Source organism: Trichosurus vulpecula, chromosome 1 (assembly GCF_011100635.1).
Source record: "Trichosurus vulpecula isolate mTriVul1 chromosome 1, mTriVul1.pri, whole genome shotgun sequence".
Taxonomy (NCBI): Eukaryota; Metazoa; Chordata; class Mammalia; order Diprotodontia; family Phalangeridae; genus Trichosurus; species Trichosurus vulpecula.
Window position 1 is genome coordinate 438,171,545 of NC_050573.1, and position 6,509 is coordinate 438,178,053.

Consider the following 6,509-nt stretch of genomic DNA (forward strand, 5'->3'; position numbering starts at 1 on the left):
ATTAATTCTCTTTATATTTTCTCTCATTCACTGTGTGTGTAGACAGTTAGAGAGATATCTATATAGAGATCTATATTTATAGAGAATTCTCTCTATATATATATATCTTTCCACATTTAGAGAGAGCAGTATCTTCTATCTCCATATCTATATCTCTCGATCCCCTTGGGAGTAAGAACTGTTTCATCCTTTGTACTCATGTCCCTGGTGTAAAGCATGGTGTTTGGCATATTGAAAAAGCTGCTTAATTAATACACGTTGACTACTTGAAATACATTCAACTCTCTGTATTCCATGAAAATAAAGCAGAGGCACTAGATAGTTGGGTTGTTTTTTTTTTTTTGGTTTGTTTGTTTTTTTAAGATAGACCAACCATTTTATTTTCCTCTGATCGGTTCAGAAATGTTGATGGATAGATAGCTCTTTACGTGGGCTTTGGAGGGGGTCTGGGGGCAGCACCTGCGGGTCTGAATCGGGGCGGGGGCGTCCGATCCTTCGGAGCCTCACGGGAGCGATTCCTCAGTACCTTGCGGTGGATCGCGCAGCTCACACAGTAATGTGGTTTCACATAGTCTGGGCAGCACATAGGAGTCGAAGACGCTGGCCGCGGAGATGTCCTTGACGGCCGCGGCTTCCACGATGTTGCGGATGACCAACTTTTTGATGGCCTCGGCCTTGGGCACGCGGCGGGCAAGGTTGGTGCAGCGGCTGGGCAGCATGTGGCCACCGCCCTTCTTGGCGCTCCCATTGTTCCTCCTCTCCTTGGTCATCGTGGAAGGCAGGAACCGAAAAAGCCATAGTTTTTTTTTTAATAACTTTACAAGAAATCAGAATTTACTTTACCTCTTCCTATGTATGCTCCTAGAACTGTTACATTCTATAAAGTTTCTGGAGTAAGAGCACATCCCGTATTATAAATTGAAACTGAAGAAAGAATCTTTAGCAGAGCCTTGAGATACGAGAAACAAACCCAAGTATTAATCACAGGACTCTGACCTATTATATCCTCACCTCCAGAAAGAAACAAACCCAAGGCTATCATGAAGCCTTTTTCTCTAATGAGGGAAATTTTAGAAATGAGAGAAATGTTTGTTTAGAACCTGCCTTACCTAGTAATTGTGATGATAGTGGTTTTTATAAAATATGTTCAACATCTTGGTAATTATGTTATACTACCACATCTTTTTATGTTCTGTGATATTAAAAATCATATGATATACATGTGGCCTATGTTGAATTGCTTGACTTCTTAGGGAGGGTGGGTGGGAAGGAAGGAGGGGGGAGAATTTGGAACTCAAAGTTTTTAAAAACAGATGTTCAAAAACAAAAAAAAAAGGTTTTGCTTGCAACTAGAAATAAGATACACAGGCAATGGGGAGTAGAAATTTAGCTTGCCCTACAAGAAAGGAAGGGAAAAGGGGATGGGAGGGGAGTGGGGTGACAGAAGGGAGGGCTGACTGGGGAACAGGGCAACCAGAATATATGCCATCTTGGAGTTGGGGGGGAGGGTAGAAATGGGGAGAAAATTTGTAATTCAAAGTCTTGTGAAAACCAATACTGAAAACTAAATATGTTAAATAAATAAATCAAATTTTTAAAAAAATTAATCCTTTTGGTTAATGATTAATTTCCCTGTCGGCCTGTGAGCAGAGGAAACCACTTATCTTCACTCACTTCCAATCATTGCTTTCAAATACCTACTCTATCAATAGCTCTCCCATTAGCCACATAACTCTCCACCTTTGGCTAAAGCCAAGGAAGTTTTGTTCACATCAAATCCTAGATTCTACCTCTACTCTTCCTACCTTTTTGTTGTAGTTGATGTTGTGTCTGACTTTTTGTGACCCTATTTGAGGTTTTCTTGGCAAAAATACTGGAGTGTTTGCCATTTCTTTCTCCAGCTCATTTCATAGGTGAGAAAATGGAGGCAAACAGGGTTAAGTGACCTGTCCAGGATCACACAGCTAGGAAATGTCTAAGACTGGATTTGAACTCAGATCTTTCTGACTCCAGGCCCAGTACTCTATCCACTGTGCCACTTAGCTGACCTTTCCTATCTTTCACCTGTACTTTTATGTAGGCTTAGTTTTCAACTTACATTCTTCCTACTACTGTCTTTTAGCCTGGTAGAGGACACCTATAGTAACAGGTTCATGGATTTTTTTTAAGATCAATGAGATGCAAGAGAAAATAAAAGCAGATTTTAAATTAGTCCTCCTTATAGGATAGAAAGAATTCATGGAATTGTGGGTGAAGAGAATATTAATAATGCATCAATGGTGATATTAAAACAAAATAAATTGGGAAAACTCGTTTTGTGCAAAGCACATAAGAATCAAATTATATTATCACCATGGCAATACCCCAACTTTTCAGTATAATTTTAATGGGCAAAAAAGTATACAGTATAAGCTATGCAGGGGAACTTGATGATAAATTTTAAAAAAATATTGAGCTTGAAATAATTAATGTCACAATCAGCTCTGTAAATATAAAAGAAATCATTAATAGTGTTCCTTCCTTTGCCTTCCAATGTGAAGCTTTCAGGAAACAAGATGTGGGATGTAGTATATGCCATCTTTTGATATTTACAGGTAATGGAAAAATCTATGTTATCTCAGGACTTGGGCAGACAAAAATATTACCAACAACTCTATTTTTCATGTAAAATATGTTTCTATGTGGCTTTCAGATGCAAGTATTAACAGGTAGGAGTGTATGGGGTGTTCAGGAAAGACTAGTACTTCTGGTGTGAGGGCTGAAGAGCCCTTTTCAGGGCTGCTCGTCCACCTTTGGTGTCCACCTTCACCCAGCTCTTACCTGTGGCTCCAAGAAGCTGTAGCATGAGTAGTGGTCACACTCCAGTAATAATGACTTGGCGGATGGGCTAAAACGGTTTGAGGATAACCAAAAGACCTCAAACCTGTCACTGAATTAAAGGGATGTCTACCTTCCCTGGTGGAATGGACAGATGAGAACAATTTGTTCCAATGCCATGAAAGCAGCTGGAGCAGGCACAGTGGAGCGCTTAGAGCTTGGTCAGACATCAAAAACTCCAAGGTCATCCACTTCCTCCCCAAGCCATCATCAGTTGTCTTGACTTTTGTCTTGCCACTGGACTTCCAACAACTCTGGAAGAGACAGTGTGGCTGACAGCTTCATGAACTCTGCCTTACTTAAATCCAATTCACACATGAGTTAAGATATCACCTCATTATGTCACTGATCTCTTCGATTTAAAGGACAAACAATAAGTGACGGGCAATTCTATATAGTGTTCTCAAACTTTTTGGTCTCAGGACTCTTTTATACTCTTAATAGTCATTAAGGACTCCAATGGCCATGCTTAAGCCCAACTGGAGAGAATGTGGTGGCCAAAGTGGCCATCCCTTTCCCACCTGGAGGCTTACAGCCTTCTTGTTCACTTGAAAGCCACCAGGGAGAGAGAGAGATTTGGCCTGCTTATGCCTATTGTATCCACACTCAGTTACAGCTCAGCAGCCAGCTAAAAGGTTTTTCCTCAGCATACAGTAAGCAGACTTAGAGGCACAGCCCTACACTATCCATGCTTGAAAGTAGCCTCCCCAAGCATCCAAGTGGGTTGGCACCAAGCAGAGCAGATTGCATGTGCCCAAAGGACTTGGCCCCTATTAGCCAGTCTCCTATTACACTTAAGTATGTTTCTGTTTTAACATAATAGTTTTGATGAAGGCACACATGGCATACTGATCATATTTAGAGATTATACAAAACAAGGAAAGATTAGCTGATAAACTAAATAAGAGTCATAATCCAAAAAAAAAATCTCAAAAACCTGCTATCATAGGATCATAGCTTTTTGAGTTGGAAGGTACTTAGTGGTTATCTAGTCTAGGAGTCAGCAAACTATAGCCAGTGGGCTAAATCTGGTTCTTTGCCACTTTTGTATGGTCCATGAGCCAACAATATTTTTTACATTTCTAAATATAACAAAAATTCATTTAAATATGTAGATTCCATTCTTAGTTCTCAGACAGAATAAAAACAGGTTACAGGTTGGATTTGGCCCATGGGCCATAGCATGCAGGCCCCTGGTCTAGCCTATGACATAACCAAGACCACATAAACAGAATGCAGCAGAATAAGAAATCAAATAACTTCTCTTTCAAATATAGTGCTCAGTCCACTGTGCCTCATTGCCTAAGGAGATGAAGCTGAATAGAGATAAATGTAAAGTCCAACAGCAAGGTTAATAAAAATCAATTGCACAATTATAGGAAGGGGATGTAGCTAAATAGCTATCCATGAGAAAAAAGGCATAGACATTTTAGTGAAGTGCAAGCTCAGTATAAATTATCAGTATGACAAGGCAGACAAAAACTAATAGCAATTTTGAGCTATATTAATAAAATTATAGTGTCAGTAAAGCAGTAAAATACAAAATAAACCTTTAAAAGACCACAGAATTTATATATAGTAATAACAAAATACAGGCAGCAATAATATAAATGGGAATCACATTGAAAATAATCCCAAAATGTGTAGAGTACCTGCAACTTAATCTACCGAGACACAGAAGACCTGTATGTATGCCATTATAAAGTACTCTGTAAAGAAATTAAAAATAATTAGAAAGCTATTCAGTGTTCAGAATAATGAAGAATAAAATAGCACTTAAATTAATTTACAAATTTGCTGCTATACCAGTCTAACTTCCAAAGGAATACTTTATAGAACTAGAAAAAAATAATAAAATTCATTTGGAAGAAAAAAAAGATCTAGAATCTTAAGGGAAATAGTGAAAATGAAGGCAAAATAGCACTTTTACATCTCAAATTATACTGCAAAGTACTGATCATCAATAATTTTAGGTACTATTTAAAAAACAGAAAAGTAGATAAGTAGAACAGGCTAGAAAAGAAGAGTTAGAAACATGTGAACTCCACACGGTGTTTGATAATCCAGAAAACATAAATTACATGGGTCGAATTTCCCATGTAATTTGAAGAGAATTGCTAAGAAAACTAGAAAATAGTTTGCATATGCTACCTACCCACTAACTGAGAGAGAGAGATTCAAGGTGAAGACTTAGGAATATATTTTTTTGGAAATAGCCAATGTGGTAATTTGTTTTGCTCAACTATGTATGCTTATAAGGAATTTGTTTTTCTTTTTTTCCCTCAAGAAGAGGTAGGAGGAAGAGACAATAGATTTTTATTAAGAAAAAATATGACTTATAAATAAAAATTTGACAGCAATTATGTTGTTTACAATGTCTTACACCATAAACCACAACAAGATCAAAATGGATTTCCAGTCTTAATATTAAATAAAGGTTATTCTATAAAAAACTAGAACACTACTAGATTATGTATCTATCTTTCATGGCAATGGTTAAGGAGAGAATTCATAACCAAACAAGAGATAGAGGCAATCACAAAAGATAAAATGGATAATTGTGATTACATGAAATTAAAAAAAGACTTTGGTATGAAAAAAATAAATGCAACTAGGATAAATGAAGTAGTAGATTATGATTGGAGGAAAAATTGCATCAAATACTCTGATAAAGTTCTTGTATTCAAGATGTACAAGGAGCCAACCTAGATGTATTAGCTCAGAAGAAATTTCCTAGTGAACTGAAAGTCAAAGAATATAAACAGCCCTCAAAAAAAAATTACAAACTATTAACAATTATTTGAAGGATTGATCCAAATCACATAAAATAAGAAAAATATAAGTTGAAATAAGTCTGAGTTTTTACTCTACAGCCAGCAAATTACAAAAGATGACAATGATCACTGTTGAAGGAGATATGGAAAGACAGACACACTAACATCCTGTTGGTGGAGCTATAAATTAGTCTAACCATTCTAGAAAGCAATTTGAAATGATAAGAGAGTGACTAAAAAGTTCATATTTGACCTGAGGTTCCACTGGTATGCAGATATCCCAGGGTATATATGATATTGCATATAATGTCAGATTTGGTTGGTGATTTGATTAGCTTTGTTAAACTTTTTCTTTCTCTTTTTCATCTTTTTTACAAGTGATGGCTTTCTTGGGGGTTGCGGGGGGGGGTGTAGAAAAAATATATTAAGAAATAGAGGACATATGAAAACAAAATCTCAGCTAAAACAATTTTTTAAAGAAGTATAACACATGGAACAAGGGAAATGACAGTACTGCCCTGGTAGGACCACATCTAGAAGGAGTATTGTGTTCATTCTGGGTACTACGTTTTTGAAAGGACAATTGACAAGCTGGAACATATCTAGAGGAAAGTAACTGAAATAAAAAGGGAACTTGAAATTATGCTGTATGAGAAAGAACTGAGAATGCTTAGCGCAGAGAAAAGAAGTTTTAGCAGAAATATGTTAGCTGTTATTTGGACCCAGAGGATAGAACTAGGAGTAATGGGTTTAAGTTGCAAAGGGTGCAGATTTGTGTCAATATAAGCAATAAATTGATTATAATTAGAGCCAACAAAAAAATAGAATGGGTTGTTTGGGAAGGTGGTAAACTCTGTT

At 37.0% G+C, this 6,509-nt stretch overlaps 1 pseudogene; it reads right to left on the minus strand.

Annotated features, from left to right (window-relative positions):
- Window positions 1–424: 424 nt before the first annotated feature.
- Window positions 425–770, minus strand: LOC118839579 (annotated as a pseudogene).
- Between the last annotated feature and the right edge of the window lie 5,739 nt (window positions 771–6,509).